Raw genomic sequence first — 17649 nt, forward strand, 5'->3', positions numbered from 1 at the left:
ACTCCTATCGCACGTCGTCTCGGCCGCGGCGGGACGGGCCGAGACAAAGTACGGCCGCGCGCGGCCTCACAATTTAACGGGGAACGCGAATAAAGTCCGAACGGGGCCGTCCGAGGTGCGCGAAGGCGTTAAAACACTAATTTTGAAGAAATTTTGAAAAAATTCATCAAATGTGATAAGGCGGAAGTGATAGCGAAAGGAAAATAACGAAAAAAAAAAACGTGAAAAAAAAATTCCGGATTAACACGGCCGCCGCAAATTATCTCCAATCCCGGCGGCCGGCATCGAAACCACGACCCCCGGATCATCCGCACATACGCCTAAACCTACCTACCTACCTACTGAGTTGAAAACTGGTGTCGAATCTATGACTCTTAAGCCGTTTCGCCGTCCCGGCGAATCGCGAACGCGGTCCCGGCGTCCGCGGAGGGCTTTTGAGCCGGCGATCCCACTGCATCGGGCAGCGGACGACCGGCTCCGCCACCCTCGGACGTCGAAAACGCGAAAAAATCGGACCCTCCGACGCACGTGTTTATGCCTGTATATAGTAATACCTACTCGACGGCGGCGATATCGGCACTCCACTCTCGGCGTCGTCCCGCGGCCCCGGGACTCGTCCCGGACGAAGTCCGGCCACCCGCGGCCTAGAAATTCAGCGGGGAACGCGAATATCACGTCGGCGGGGAGGTGAGACTTTCGAGAGAGCGGTGAGACGCGACTTTAGTCGAAAAACTCGGAAAACTCGGTAAGACGGCGACGACGCCGCGCTTTTCGCTATCGTTCTCTACGCCGCGGCGCTCTAAGATATTCAAGTACGGCCGCGCGCGGCCTATAAATGTAACGGGGAACGCGAATAAGTCGCGAACGGGAGGTGAGACGTTTCCAAAACAGTTAAAACTCGACTTTTCGAAAAAATTATCGAAAAACGCAGGCGACGGCGGCACTCCTATCGCACGTCGTCTCGGCCGCGGCGGGACGGGCCGAGACAAAGTACGGCCGCGCGCGGCCTCACAATTTAACGGGGAACGCGAATAAAGTCCGAACGGGGCCGTCCGAGGTGCGCGAAGGCGTTAAAACACTAATTTTGAAGAAATTTTGAAAAAATTCATCAAAAGTGATAAGGCGGAAGTGATAGCGAAAGGAAAATAACGAAAAAAAAAAACGTGAAAAAAAAATTCCGGATTAACACGGCCGCCGCAAATTATCTCCAATCCCGGCGGCCGGCATCGAAACCACGACCCCCGGATCACCCGCACGTACGCCTAAACCTACCTACCTACCTACTGAGTTGAAAACTGGTGTCGAATCTATGACTCTTAAGCGGTTTCGCCGTCCCGGCGAATCACGAACGCTTTTTTGGCGTTTGCAGAGGGCTTTTGAGCCGGCGATCCCACGGCTTCGGGCAGCGGACGACCGGCTCCGCCACTCCCGGACGTCAAAAACGCGATATTCGTGAAAAAAATCGAACCTTCCGACGCACGTATTTATGCCTGTATATAGTAATACCCACTCGACGGCGGCGTTCTCCGCACTCGGCTCTCGGCGTCGTCCCGCGGACCCGGGACTCGTACCGGACGGAGTACGGCCGCGCGCGGCCCATAAATTTAGCGGGGAACGCGAATAAGTCTTCGACGGGGAGGTCCGACGTCTTCAAAAGGGGTGAAACTCGAATTTAAAAAAAAAAACGTCAAATTTTCGTCAAATCCGTATATCACGATAAGGCGAAAGTGATGGCGAAAGGAAAATGACGAAAAAAAAAACGCGAAAAAAAAAAATTCCGAAATATCACGGCCGCCGCAAATTAACGAAATTCCCGGCGGCCGGCATCGAAACCACGACCCCCGGGTCAACCGCACCGACGCCTTACCTACCTACCTACCTACCGAGTTGAAAACTCGTGTCGAATCTATGACTCTTAAGCGGTTTCGCCGTCCCGGCGAATCGCGAACGCGGTCCCGGCGTCCGCGGAGGGCTTTTGAGCCGGCGATCCCACCGCTTCGGGCGGCGGACGACAGGCTCCGCCACCCCCGGACGTCGAAAACGCGATATTCGCGAAAAAAAATCGGACCCTCCGACGCACGTATTTATGCCCGTATATAGTAATACCCACTCGACGGCGGCGATATCGGCGCTCCGCTCTCGGCGTCGTCCCGCGGCCCCGGGACTCGTCTCGGACGAAGTACGGCCGCGCGCGGCCTATAAATTTAGCTGGGAACGCGAATATCGCGTCGACGGGGAGGTGAGACTTTCGAGAGAGCGGCGAGACGCGACTCTAGTCGAAAAAGTCGGAAAAATCGGTAAGACGGCGACGACGCCGCGCTTTCCGCTATCGTTTTCTGCGCCGCGGCGCTCTAAAATATTCGAGTACGGCCGCGCGCGACCTATAAACGTAACGGGGAACGCGAATAAGTCGCGAACGGGGAGGGCGGACGCCTCGAAGAGGGCTAAAACTCAAATTCTCGAAAAAAAAGGCAAAAAACGCGCGCGACGGCGGCGCTCGGTCTGCACGTGATCGCCACCGCGGCGGGCCCGCCGGGAAAAGAGTGCGGCCGCGCGCGGTACGTAAATTTAGCGGGGAACGCGAATAAGGTCCGAGCGGGGCCGCCCGGGGACCCCCGGGGGGGTAAAACTCGAAAACGTGAAGAAATTTTGAAAATCTGGAAAAAAATCGCGAAAAGTGATAAGGCGGAAGTGATAGCGCGGCGACGGCTCCGCCGCCGCGTCCCGACCGTCCCATTGGCGGGTTCTCTGTTTTCCCTCCATTATCCTCTATGCTGGTACGGGAAAACGCCATAGGGGGCGCCCTCGGGTTTCTGTTTTATACTATAAGACTAGCTCTCCGAGCGTCGCAGACCCCCCGTGGTTGGTGAGGAGTGTTGTCGATGTCGGATGCCGCAGTAGTCTTGTGGTCTGGTCGTCAACCGATGTCGGTTATGAGTGTTATGATAAGAACGGTGGATATTGATAAGAAAAGTGGATAAGTGATAAGGATTTTGGATTGCTGATAAGGATGTTGGATTAATGAAAAGAATGGTGGATTTGTGAGAAGGATAGTGGATTAGTTAACCGGAGAGCTGTAAGTTTTTTACTGCCTTCAAAAATGCCAAATCAAGTAATAGAATTCAAATATTTCGGATAATCATATAGCCACCTCGATTTATTTGGGGTCTAGCGGGTCAGTCACCTACCTCGACGTTGGACTTATATGTCTCGGCAACAGGTATGCAACGTTCAAAACGTGAAACGTGAAACGTGAAAAAAATTGTAAGACATTTCGGGGGTCCATGAAAATCATATAGCCGCCGTCTTTTTATGGGTGTCTAGCAGGTCAGTCACCTCGAATGACGTTCACCGTAGTAATAAGGGTAGGCAATCCGACTGCGTTGAATCGCGGACAACGTTCATAACTGCCACCGAAAACAGAAAAAAAAATTCAAAACATTTCGGGATTCTATGCAAATCATATAGTAACCGTCTTTTTAGGGTGTCTAGCAGGTCAGTCACCTCAGTGGTGCGGGTAGGCAATCCGACTTCGTCGGATAGCGGACAATGTGCGACGGCCGGGTCACGTCGTCAGGTATGCAATCCGACTGCGTCGAATCGCGGACAACGTTCATTACTGTCACCGAAAACGGAAAATTAAGTAATAAAATTCAAAACATTTCGGGCTTCTATGCAAATCATATAGTCACCGTCTTTTTAGGGTGTCTAGCGACCTGCCGAGTCAACTCGGTGGTCCGAGTAGGCAATCTGAATTCGTCGGATAGCAGATAATATGCGACGGTCGGATCACGTCGTCAGGTATGCAATCCGACTGCGTCGGATAGCGGACAGCGTTCTTTACCGTGAAAAAAATTTTTAACGATTTCGGGGGTCCATGAAAATCATATAGTCTCCGTCTTTTTATGGGTGTCTAGCAGGTCAGTCACCTCGAATGACGTTCACTGTAGTAATAAGGGTAGGCATCCGACAATGTGCGACGGCTGGGTTACGTCGTCAGGTATGCAATCCGACTGCGTCGAATCGCGGACAGCGTTCATTACTGCCACCGAAAACGGAAAAAAAAATTCAAAACATTTCGGGATTCTATGCAAATCATATAGCCATCGTCTTTTTAGGGTGTCTAGCAGGTCAGTCACCTCAGTGGTGCGGGTAGGCAATCCGACTTCGTCGGATAGCGGACAATGTGCGACGGCTGCGTAACTTCGTCAGGTATGCAATCCGACTGCGTCGAATCGCGGACAACGTTCATTACTGTCACCGAAAATGGAAAAAATAATTACGTGAAAAAAAATTCAAAACATTTTGGGATTCTATGCAAATCATATAGCAGACAATATGCGACGGCCGGGTCACGTCGTCAGGTATGCAATCCGACTGTGTCGGATAGCGGACAACGTTCTTTACTGTCGCCGAAAACACAAAATTAAGTAATAAATTCAAAACATTTCGGGCGCATATATTCAAGCCTGTATAAGATAGTAATAGCGACACGACGGCGGAGCTCTCCGCGATGTCAATCGGCCCCTGGGACTCGTCGCGAACGAAGCGCGGCCGCGAGCAGCCTATTCATCTAGGAGGGAACGCGAATAAGGTTTCAACGGAACTGTATGGAGTTCGAAAAGGAGGTAAAACTTGAATTTCGAAAAAAATATTGAAATTTTCGTTAATTACGAATAATATAGGCGGAAGTGATAGCAAAAGTAAATAACGGAAAAAAAAATACGGATTATCACGGCCGCCGCAAAATATCTTCAATCCCGGCTGCCGGCATCGAAACCACGACCCCGGGTCATCCGCACCTACGCCTTACCTACTGAGATGAAAACTGGTGTCGAATCTATGACTCTTAAGCCGTTTCGCCGTCCCGGCGAATTACGAACGTGGTTTCGACGTCCTTCAAAGGGCGCGTAAAGGGGGACGCGATCGCGTCGGGAAGCGGACGACGTGCTCCGCTGTCTTCGGACGTCGAAACGGCGAGATTCGCGAAAAAAATCGAACCTTCTGACGCACGTATTTATGCCTGTATATAGTAATACCCACTCGACGGCGGCGTCCTGCGGCCTGTAAATTTAGCTGGGAACGCGAATATCGCGTCGACGGGGAGGTGAGACGTTTCCAAAACGGTTAAAACTCGACTTTTCGAAAAAATTATCGAAAAACGCGGGCGACGGCGGAACTCCTATCGCACGTCGTCTTGCTCAAAATTTAACGGGGAACGCGAATAAGGTCCGAACGGGGCCGTCCGAGGTGCACGAAGGCGTTAAAACACGAATTTTGAAGAAATTTTGAAAAAATTCGTGAAAAGTGATAATAGGCGGAAGTGATAGCGAAAGGTAAATAACGAAAAAAAAACGCAAGAAAAAAATTCCGAATTAACACGGCCGCCGCAAATTATCTTCAATCCCGGCGGCCGGCATCGAAACCACGACCCTGGGTCATCAGCACATACGCCTAAACCTACCTACCTACCTATCGAGTTGAAAACTGAAGTCAAATCTATGACTCTTAAACCGTAATGCGCAAAAAAATATATCCCTCCGACGCATATATTAAAGCCTGTATATAGTAATAACGACTTGACGCCGCTAAATTAATTATTGTTGTTAATCAATTACTTATTTAAAAACAATATTTACTAAACGTATCTATACATAAGCAATATCAAACAGTATAGGCATATCATTATACAATTTAACTACCAGATTTTACTGAAATATATGAAGATCTATTTGTTTATTAATATTGTATTATATGGTATCTGCAGCATTATAATTTTTAATTTCCTCAACCAATCAAGTCACCTAAAAACTGTAATGAATTAAGTGGGTACTATATAGTTATATTGTACTATTGTCTATTCAAGTAAAGAACCATATAATGCAGCCCTTGTTAAATAATATAGGGGGGTCGCTCAATAAATGTGTAGATAATAAAATAGTATTAATTAAATATTAATTATTAAATAGTTTAATGGTATAGTCATATCATAATACAATTTAACTGCCAGAATTTAATTAAATACATAATATGTTATTTTTTGTCTATTAATATACATAATTTGACTCACCTAAAAACTGAAATATTTTATTATATATTTAATATTTAACCACATAATCGTTTGACATGGGCTCAAAACCTATCCATATAGTATAGTCATATCATAATACATTACCTCAACCAATTAACTCACTTGAACTGTAATATATTGAGCACAACATACTATACGTTAGTTATGTTACTATTGTCTATTCAAGTAATTAATTTATTATGTATTAAATAGTTTTTCATATAATATTCATAATTAAACCTACCTATTTAAGTTGTTTCAAATAGTATATAGTCATATAATCATACAATTTAATTTCCAGACCTTAATTAAATACATACATTTTTACTTCCTATGTTTATTTATATTGTATTATTTAAAATCTGTAGCATCGTTAGTATTTTACACCAAATTTGACTCACCTAAAAACTGTAGTACCAACTACATAGTATATTATATTTTTAATATTTAATATTCGAGCCCATGTCAAACGATATGGGAGTGTTGCTTTATAAACGTAGATAATAAAAGCAATAGCTGTGTATATTTGTTTTTTATTAATTTGATTTTATGCTAAAGATTGAACCTATCAAACGATGCTTAATAAATGTAGCTCACAATTTATCAAATAGTTTAATTGATCACTTGCTACTCATAACTAAACCTACCTACATAAGTAATATCGAATAGTATAGCCATATCATTATACAATTTAACTGCCAGAATTTAATTAAATACATGTAGATCTATTAGTTTATAATAATTATTATTGTATTATATAGTATATAATATGCAGCAGCTATGCATCATACATAAAATTTATAATTAGCAAATCATATTACCTCAAAGAATCAACTGCCATAAAAATTTTAATATATTTAGTACTACCTTCATAGTATACATGTAGGTAAATTATATTACTATTGTCTAATTAAAGTATAAAAGAACCGTCCCATAAGTTCTATTTTGTTATTGTATTATTTAGAATCTGTTGCAGTATATTTTGTATGCTACACTAAATTTATTTACATATTTAATATTTAACCACATAATCGAGCCCAATAAATATTGCTCAATAAAATATGTAGTCAATAAAAACTATAGCTGTGTATATCAATTTGTTATTTACCTTTAAATTGACTGTTTATTAATTTGATTTTGTGCTCTTTACGGGGTAAATAAACTCACTTGAACTGTAATATATTTAGCACAACATAGTATACATGTACATTAGTTATGTTACTATTGTCTATTCGAGTAATTAATTTATTATGTATTAAATAGTTGATTTCATATAATACTCATAATTAAACCTACCTATATAAGTTGTTTCAAATAGTATATAGTCATATAATCATACAATTTAATTTCCAGACTTTAATTAAATACATACATTTTTATTTTCTTTATTAATATTGTATTATTTAAAATCTGTATCATCATTTGTATGCTACAACAAATTTGACTCACCAAAAATCTGTAATGAATGAAGTGGGTACTACATAGTTAACATTTAGTTTAGTTATTATAAGATAATAAAAGCATTAGCTGTGTATATTTGTTATATTTTATTAATTTGATTTTATGCTAATGATTGAACCAATCAAACAATGCTTAATAAATGTAGCTAATTATTTATCAAATAGTCCAATTGATCACTTAATACTCATAACTAAACCTACCTACATAAGTAATATCAAATAGTATAGCCATATCTTTATACAATTTAACTGCCAGAATTTAATTAAATACATTAAGATCTATAAGTCCATAATAATTATTGTATTATATAGTATCTGCAGCAGCTTTGTATCATACATAAAATTTATAATTAGCAAATTATATTACCTCAAACAATCAACTGCCCTAAAAACTGTAATATATTTAGTACTACCTACATATTATACAATGTAGGTAAATTATATTACTATTGTCTAATTCAAGTATAAAAGAACCGTCCCATATATTCCATAAGTTATATTTTGTTATTGTATTAATATTATTTGGAATCTGTTGCAATTCGTTATTATCAATTTGTTATTTACCTTTAAATTAACTGTTTATTAGTTTGATTTTATGCTCTTTACTATGTAGTAGGTACATACTATATTGCAGTTTTTAGGTGAGTCAGAACTGGTAATCATTAATATAATGTTAAATTGTATAATGATATGGCTATACTATTTGATATTACTTATGTAGGTAGGTATTGTGTATTTAATCATGAGCATAAAATCAAATTAATAAATAGATAATCAAAAGGTAAATAATAAATTACAGTTTTTAGGTGAGTCAAATTTGGTAAACAAAAATTTAGTGTGGCATACAAAATATACCTACCCGTAGTATAGTCATATCGACCAATCGATCAATAATAATATATGTATTGTAATACACTCTGCGTTGAAGTATTCGAACGTTTCCGTCACATCCATCGTCGACTCGAGCTAGGATATTATTATATAATTCAACTAACCCAACCACCGTATCGACTCTTAACATTTAGGCGTTTATTTATTAAGTATACATGTACCTACAGTACCTTCTGTGGCTATATCGTGTATCAAATATATATGTATACCGATATGAGTAGCTCACGGCGTCACCGAGACCGAGTAGGCAAAAGTCTGTAAAATATAAAATCGAACGCTTCGACGCATATATATATATATGCCTGTACATAATAATAACGACGCCGTCCGATCTCGCTGTTCGCGAACGAAGTACAGCCGCAGGCGGTCAATACATTTAGCGGAGAACGCGATTAAGTCATCAAGGGGGAGGTCCGACGTCTTCGAAAGGGGTACAACTCGAATTTTGAAAAAAAAGGTAAAATTTTCGTTCAATACGAATATATAATATGATAAGGCGAAAATGATAGCGAAAGGAAAATGACAAAAAAAAAAAATGTGGAAAAAAAAAATTCCGATTTAATACGGCCGCCGCAAATTAAACTCCCGGCGGCCGGCATCGAAACCACGACCCCCGTGTCATCCGCACCGACACCTTACCTACCTACCTACCTACTGAGTTGATAACTGGCGTCGAATCTATGACTCTTAAGCCGTTTCAACGTCCCGGCGAATTACGAATGCAGTTCCAGCGTCCGCAGAGGGCTTTTGAGCCAGCGATCCCACGGCTTCGGGCAGCGGACGACCGGCTCCGCCACCCTCGGACGTCGAAAACGCGATATTCGCGAAAAAAATATAACCCTCCGACGCATGTATTTATGCCCGTATATAGTAATACCTACTCGACGGCGGCGATATCGGCACTCGACACTCGGCGCCGTACCGCGGCCCCGGGAATCGTACCGGACGAAGTACGGCCGCGTGCAACCTGTAAATTTAGCGGGGAACGCGAATATCGCGTCGACGGGGAGGTGAGACTTTCGAGAGAGCGGTGAGACGCGACTTTAGTCGAAAAAGTCGGAAAAATCGGTAAGACGGCGACGACGCCGCGCTTTCCGCTATCGTTCTCTACGCCGCGGCGCTCGAAAATATTCGAGTACGGCCGCGCGCGACCTATAAACGTAACGGGGAACGCGAATAAGGGGCAAACGGGAAAGGCGGACGCCTCGAAAAGGGCTAAAACTCGAATTCTTGAAAACAAAGGCAAAAAACGCGGGCGACGGCGGCGGACGTAAAGCGCGTCTTCTCGGCCGCGGAGGGCCCGTCGGGAAAAAATCGCGGCCGCGCGCGGTACGTAAATTTAGCGGGGAACGCGAATAAGGTCCGAACGGGGCCGCCCGGTGACCCCCGGGGGGTAAAACTCGAAAATTTGCAAAAATTTTGAAATAAATCGCGAAAAGTGATAAGAAGGATTGATAACGCAGCGACGGCTCCGCCGCCGCCGGGAGACCCGTTTTCCCTCCATTATCCTCTAAGAGGGTTCGGAAATTCGCCATAGGCGGCGCCACACGGGTCTTCGTTTTATACTATAAGACTAGCTCTCCGAGCGTCGCTGGGGGAGACCCCCAGACCCCCCGTGGTTGGTGAGGAGTGTTGTCGATGTCGGATGCCGCAGTGGTCTTGTGGTCTGGTCGTCAACCGAAGCCGACGCGGTGTATGGGTGATACAGAGGTCTAGTGATAGGGATCTGTGAAAAAATTAAGTGATAAGGATTTTAGATTTTGATAAGAAAAGTGGATTTATGATAAGGATGGTGGATTAGTGATAAGGATTTTGGATTTCTGATAAGGATTCTGGGTTAATGATAAGAATAGTGGATTGTGAATGGTGGACAATGTGCGACAACTGGGTAACTTCGTCAGGTATGCAATCCGACTGCGTCGAATCGCGGACAGCGTTCATTACTGTCACCGAGAACAAAAAAATTAATTACTTGAAAAAAAATTCAAAACATTTCGGGCTTCTATGCAAATCATATAGCAATCGTCTTTTAAGGGTGTCTAGCAGGTCATTCACCTCAGTGGTCCGAGTAGGCAATCCGACTTCGTCGGATAGCAGACAATATGCGACGGCCGGGTCACGTCGTCAGGTATGCAATCCGACTGCGTCGAATCGCGGACAGCGTTCATTACTGTCGCCGAAAACGCGAAATTAGGTAATAAGTTTCGTGAAAAAAATTGTAAAACATTTCGGGCGTCCATGCAAGTCATATAGCCGTCGTATATCTTTGAGTGTCTAGGTGGTCAGTCACCTCAAATGACGTTCACCGTAATAATAAGGGTAGGGTGTCTAGCAGGTCAGTCACCTCAGGGGTCCGAGTAGGCAATCCGAATTCGACGGATAGCAGACAATATGCGACGGCCGGGTCACGTCGTCAGGTATGCAATCCGACTGCGTCGAATCGCGGACAGCGTTCATTACTGTCGCCGAAAACGCGAAATTAGGTAATAAGTTTCGTGAAAAAAATTGTAAAACATTTCGGGCGTCCATGCAAGTCATATAGCCGTCGTATATCTTTGAGTGTCTAGGTGGTCAGTCACCTCAAATGACGTTCACCGTAATAATAAGGGTAGGGTGTCTAGCAGGTCAGTCACCTCAGGGGTCCGAGTAGGCAATCCGAATTCGACGGATAGCAGACAATATGCGACGGCCGGGTCACGTCGTCAGGTATGCAATCCGACTGCGTCGAATCGCGGACAGCGTCCATTACTGTCGCCGAAAACGCGAAATTAGGTAATAAGTTTCGTGAAAAAAATTCAAAACATTTCGGGCTTCTATGCAAATCATATAGCAATCGTCTTTTAAGGGTGTCTAGCAGGTCAGTCACCTCAGTGGTGTGGGTAGGCAATCCGACTTCGTCGGATAGCAGACAATATGCGTCGGCCGGTCGTCAGGTATGCAATCCGACTGCGTCGAATCGCGGACAGCGTTCATTACTGTCGCCGAAAACGCGAAATTAGGTAATAAGTTTCGTGAAAAAAATTGTAAAACATTTCGGGCGTCCATGCAAGTCATATAGCCGTCGTATATCTTTGAGTGTCTAGGTGGTCAGTCACCTCAAATGACGTTCACCGTAATAATAAGGGTAGGGTGTCTAGCAGGTCAGTCACCTCAGGGGTCCGAGTAGGCAATCCGAATTCGTCGGAAAGCAGACAATATGCGACGGCCGGGTCACGTCATCAGGTATGCAATCCGACTGCGTCGAATAGCGGACAGCGTTCATAACTGTCGCCAAAAATGCAAAATTAAGTAATAAATTACGTGAAAAAAAATTATGCAAAATTCAAAACATTTCAGGCTTCTATGCAAATCATATAGTAACTGTCTTTTTAGGGTGTCTAGCAGGTCAGTCACCTCGGTGGTCCGAGTAGGCAATCCGACTTCGTCGGATAGCGGACAATGTGCGACGGCTGAGTAACTTCGTCAGGTATGCAATCCGACTGCGTCGAATCGCGGACAACGTTCATTACTGTCACCGAAAACGGAAAAATTAATTACGTGAAAAAAAATTCAAAACATTTCGGGCTTCTATGCAAATCATATAGCAATCGTCTTTTAAGGGTGTCTAGCAGGTCAGTCACCTCAGAGGTCCGAGTAGGCAATCCGACTTCGTCGGATAGCGGACAATGTGCGACGGCTGAGTAACTTCGTCAGGTATGCAATCCGACTGCGTCGAATCGCGGACAACGTTCATTACTGTCACCGAAAACGGAAAAATTAATTACGTGAAAAAAAATTCAAAACATTTCGGGCTTCTATGCAAATCATATAGCAATCGTCTTTTAAGGGTGTCTAGCAGGTCAGTCACCTCAGAGGTCCGAATGGCAATCCGACTTCGTCGGATAGCGGACAATGTGCGACGGCTGGGTAACTTTGTCAGGTATGCAATCCGACTGCGTCGAATCGCGGACAACGTTCATTACTGTCACCGAAAACGGAAAAATTAATTACGTGAAAAAAAATTCAAAACATTTCGGGCTTCTATGCAAATCATATAGCAATCGTCTTTTAAGGGTGTCTAGCAGGTCAGTCACCTCAGAGGTCCGAGTAGGCAATCCGACTTCGTCGGATAGCAGACAATATGCGACGGCCGGGTCACGTCGTCAGGTATGCAATCCGACTGCGTCGAATCGCGGACAGCGTTCATTACTGTCGCCGAAAACGCGAAATTAGGTAATAAGTTTCGTGAAAAAAATTGTAAAACATTTCGGGCGTCCATGCAAGTCATATAGCCGTCGTATATCTTTGAGTGTCTAGGTGGTCAGTCACCTCAAATGACGTTCACCGTAATAATAAGGGTAGGGTGTCTAGCAGGTCAGTCACCTCAGGGGTCCGAGTAGGCAATCCGAATTCGACGGATAGCAGACAATATGCGACGGCCGGGTCACGTCGTCAGGTATGCAATCCGACTGCGTCGAATCGCGGACAGCGTCCATTACTGTCGCCGAAAACGCGAAATTAGGTAATAAGTTTCATGAAAAAAATTGTAACTTTTCGGGCGTCCATGCAAGTCATATAGCCGTCGTATATTTTTGAGTGTCTAGGTGGTCAGTCACCTCAAATAACGTTCACCGTAATAATAAGGGTAGGGTGTCTAGCAGGTCAGTCACCTCAGGGGTCCGAGTAGGCAATCCGAATTCGACGGATAGCAGACAATATGCGACGGCCGGGTCACGTCGTCAGGTATGCAATCCGACTGCGTCGAATCGCGGACAGCGTCCATTACTGTCGCCGAAAACGCGAAATTAGGTAATAAGTTTCGTGAAAAAAATTCAAAACATTTCGGGCTTCTATGCAAATCATATAGCAATCGTCTTTTAAGGGTGTCTAGCAGGTCAGTCACCTCAGTGGTGTGGGTAGGCAATCCGACTTCGTCGGATAGCAGACAATATGCGTCGGCCGGTCGTCAGGTATGCAATCCGACTGCGTCGAATCGCGGACAGCGTTCATTACTGTCGCCGAAAACGCGAAATTAGGTAATAAGTTTCGTGAAAAAAATTGTAAAACATTTCGGGCGTCCATGCAAGTCATATAGCCGTCGTATATCTTTGAGTGTCTAGGTGGTCAGTCACCTCAAATGACGTTCACCGTAATAATAAGGGTAGGGTGTCTAGCAGGTCAGTCACCTCAGGGGTCCGAGTAGGCAATCCGAATTCGTCGGAAAGCAGACAATATGCGACGGCCGGGTCACGTCATCAGGTATGCAATCCGACTGCGTCGAATAGCGGACAGCGTTCATAACTGTCGCCAAAAATGCAAAATTAAGTAATAAATTACGTGAAAAAAAATTATGCAAAATTCAAAACATTTCAGGCTTCTATGCAAATCATATAGTAACTGTCTTTTTAGGGTGTCTAGCAGGTCAGTCACCTCGGTGGTCCGAGTAGGCAATCCGACTTCGTCGGATAGCGGACAATGTGCGACGGCTGAGTAACTTCGTCAGGTATGCAATCCGACTGCGTCGAATCGCGGACAACGTTCATTACTGTCACCGAAAACGGAAAAATTAATTACGTGAAAAAAAATTCAAAACATTTCGGGCTTCTATGCAAATCATATAGCAATCGTCTTTTAAGGGTGTCTAGCAGGTCAGTCACCTCAGTGGTCCGAGTAGGCAATCCGACTTCGTCGGATAGCGGACAATGTGCGACGGCTGGGTAACTTCGTCAGGTATGCAATCCGACTGCGTCGAATCGCGGACAACGTTCATTACTGTCACCGAAAACGGAAAAATTAATTACGTGAAAAAAAATTCAAAACATTTCGGGCTTCTATGGAAATCATATAGCAATCGTCTTTTAAGGGTGTCTAGCAGGTCAGTCACCTCGGTGGTCCGAGTAGGCAATCCGACTTCGTCGGATAGCGGACAATGTGCGACGGCTGGGTAACTTCGTCAGGTATGCAATCCGACTGCGTCAAATCGCGGACAACGTTCATTACTGTCACCAAAAACGGAAAAATTAATTACGTGAAAAAAAATTCAAAACATTTCGGGCTTCTATGCAAATTATATAGCAATCGTCTTTTAAGGGTGTCTAGCAGGTCAGTCACCTCAGTGGTCCGAGTAGGCAATCCGACTTCGTCGGATAGCGGACAATGTGCGACGGCTGGGTAACTTCGTCAAGTATGCAATCCGACTGCGTCGAATCGCGGACAACGTTCATAACTGTTCATAACTCCCCGGGTCATCCGCACCGACGCCTTACCTACCTACCTACCTACAGAGTTGAAAACTGGCGTCGAATCTATGACTCTTAAGCCGTTTCGCCGTCCCGGCGAATCGCGAACGCGGTCCCGGCGTCCGCGGAGGGCTTTTGAGCCGGCGATCTCACCGCATCGGGCAGCGGACGACCGGCTCCGCCACCCTCGGACGTCGAAAACGCGAAAAAATCGGACCCTCCGACGCACGTATTTATGCCTGTATATAGTAATACCTACTCGACGGCGGCGATATCGGCACTCCACTCTCGGCGTCGTCCCGGACGAAGTCCGGCCGCCCGCGGCCTAGAAATTCAGCGGGGAACGCGAATATCACGTCGGCGGGGAGGTGAGACTTTCGAGAGAGCGGTGAGACGCGACTTTAGTCGAAAAACTCGGAAAACTCGGTAAGACGGCGACGACGCCGCGCTTTTCGCTATCGTTCTCTACGCCGCGGCGCTCTAAGATATTCAAGTACGGCCGCGCGCGGCCTATAAATGTAACGGGGAACGCGAATAAGTCGCGAACGGGAGGTGAGACGTTTCCAAAACAGTTAAAACTCGACTTTTCGAAAAAATTATCGAAAAACGCAGGCGACGGCGGCACTCCTATCGCACGTCGTCTCGGCCGCGGCGGGACGGGCCGAGACAAAGTACGGCCGCGCGCGGCCTCACAATTTAACGGGGAACGCGAATAAAGTCCGAACGGGGCCGTCCGAGGTGCGCGAAGGCGTTAAAACACTAATTTTGAAGAAATTTTGAAAAAATTCATCAAAAGTGATAAGGCGGAAGTGATAGCGAAAGGAAAATAACGAAAAAAAAAAACGTGAAAAAAAAATTCTGGATTAACACGGCCGCCGCAAATTATCTCCAATCCCGGCGGCCGGCATCGAAACCACGACCCCCGGATCATCCGCACATACGCCTAAACCTACCTACCTACCTACTGAGTTGAAAACTGGTGTCGAATCTATGACTCTTAAGCGGTTTCGCCGTCCCGGCGAATCGCGAACGCGGTCCCGGCGTCCGCGGAGGGCTTTTGAGCCGGCGATCCCACGGCTTCGGGCAGCGGACGACCGGCTCCGCCACTCCCGGACGTCAAAAACGCGATATTCGTGAAAAAAATCGAACCTTCCGACGCACGTATTTATGCCTGTATATAGTAATACCCACTCGACGGCGGCGTTCTCCGCACTCGGCTCTCGGCGTCGTCCCGCGGACCCGGGACTTGTACCGGACGAAGTACGGCCGCGCGCGGCCTATAAATTTAGCGGGGAACGCGAATAAGTCTTCGACGGGGAGGTCCGACGTCTTCAAAAGGGGTGAAACTCGAATTTAAAAAAAAAAACGTCAAATTTTCGTCAAATCCGTATATCACGATAAGGCGAAAGGAGAATGACGAAAAAAAAAACGCGAAAAAAAAAAAATTCCGAAATATCACGGCCGCCGCAAATTAACGAAATTCCCGGCGGCCGGCATCGAAACCACGACCCCCGGGTCAACCGCACCGACGCCTTACCTACCTACCTACCTACCGAGTTGAAAACTCGTGTCGAATCTATGACTCTTAAGCGGTTTCGCCGTCCCGGCGAATCGCGAACGCGGTCCCGGCGTCCGCGGAGGGCTTTTGAGCCGGCGATCCCACCGCTTCGGGCGGCGGACGACAGGCTCCGCCACCCCCGGACGTCGAAAACGCGATATTCGCGAAAAAAAATCGGACCCTCCGACGCACGTATTTATGCCCGTATATAGTAATACCTACTCGACGGCGGCGATATCGGCGCTCCGCTCTCGGCGTCGTCCCGCGGCCCCGGGACTCGTCTCGGACGAAGTACGGCCGCGCGCGGCCTATAAATTTAGCTGGGAACGCGAATATCGCGTCGACGGGGAGGTGAGACTTTCGAGAGAGCGGCGAGACGCGACTTTAGTCGAAAAAGTCGGAAAAATCGGTAAGACGGCGACGACGCCGCGCTTTCCGCTATCGTTTTCTGCGCCGCGGCGCTCTAAAATATTCGAGTACGGCCGCGCGCGACCTATAAACGTAACGGGGAACGCGAATAAGGGGCAAACGGGGAGGGCGGACGCCTCGAAGAGGGCTAAAACTCGAATTCTCGAAAAAAAAGGCAAAAAACGCGCGCGACGGCGGCGCTCGGTCCGCACGTGATCGCCACCGCGGCGGGCCCGCCGGGAAAAGAGTGCGGCCGCGCGCGGTACGAAAATTAGCGGGGAACGCGAATAAGGTCCGAGCGGGGCCGCCCGGGGACCCCCGGGGGGGTAAAACTCGAAAACGTGAAGAAATTTTGAAAATCTGGAAAAAAATCGCGAAAAGTGATAAGGCGGAAGTGATAGCGCGGCGACGGCTCCGCCGCCGCGTCCCGACCGTCCCATTGGCGGGTTCTCTGTTTTCCCTCCATTATCCTCTATGCTGGTACGGGAAAACGCCATAGGGGGCGCCCTCGGGTTTCTGTTTTATACTATAAGATTGGTGAGGAGTGTTGTCGATGTCGGATGCCGCAGTGGTCTTGTGGTCTGGTCGTCAACCGAAGCCGACGCGGTGTATGGGTGATATGATAAGAACGGTGGATATTGATAAGAAAATTGGATAAGTGATAAGGATTTTGGATTGCTGATAAGGATGTTGGATTAATGATAAGAATGGTGGATTTGTGATAAGGATAGTGGATTAGTTAACCGGAGAGCTGTAAGTTTTTTACTGCCTTCAAAAACGCCAAATCAAGCAATAGAATTCAAATATTTCGGATAATCATATAGCCACCTCGATTTATTTGGGGTCTAGCTGGTCAGTCACCTACCTCGATGTTGGACTTGTATGTCTCGGCAACAGGTATGCAACGTGAAACCTGAAAAAAATTGTAAAACATTTCGGGGGTCCATGAAAATCATATAGCCGCCGCCTTTTTATGGGTGTCTAGCAGGTCAGTCACCTCGAATGACGTTCGCCGTAGTTATAAGGGTAGGCTATCCGACTTCG

The sequence above is a fragment of the Metopolophium dirhodum genome, chromosome 1 (genome assembly GCF_019925205.1).
Source record: "Metopolophium dirhodum isolate CAU chromosome 1, ASM1992520v1, whole genome shotgun sequence".
NCBI lineage: Eukaryota > Metazoa > Arthropoda > Insecta > Hemiptera > Aphididae > Metopolophium > Metopolophium dirhodum.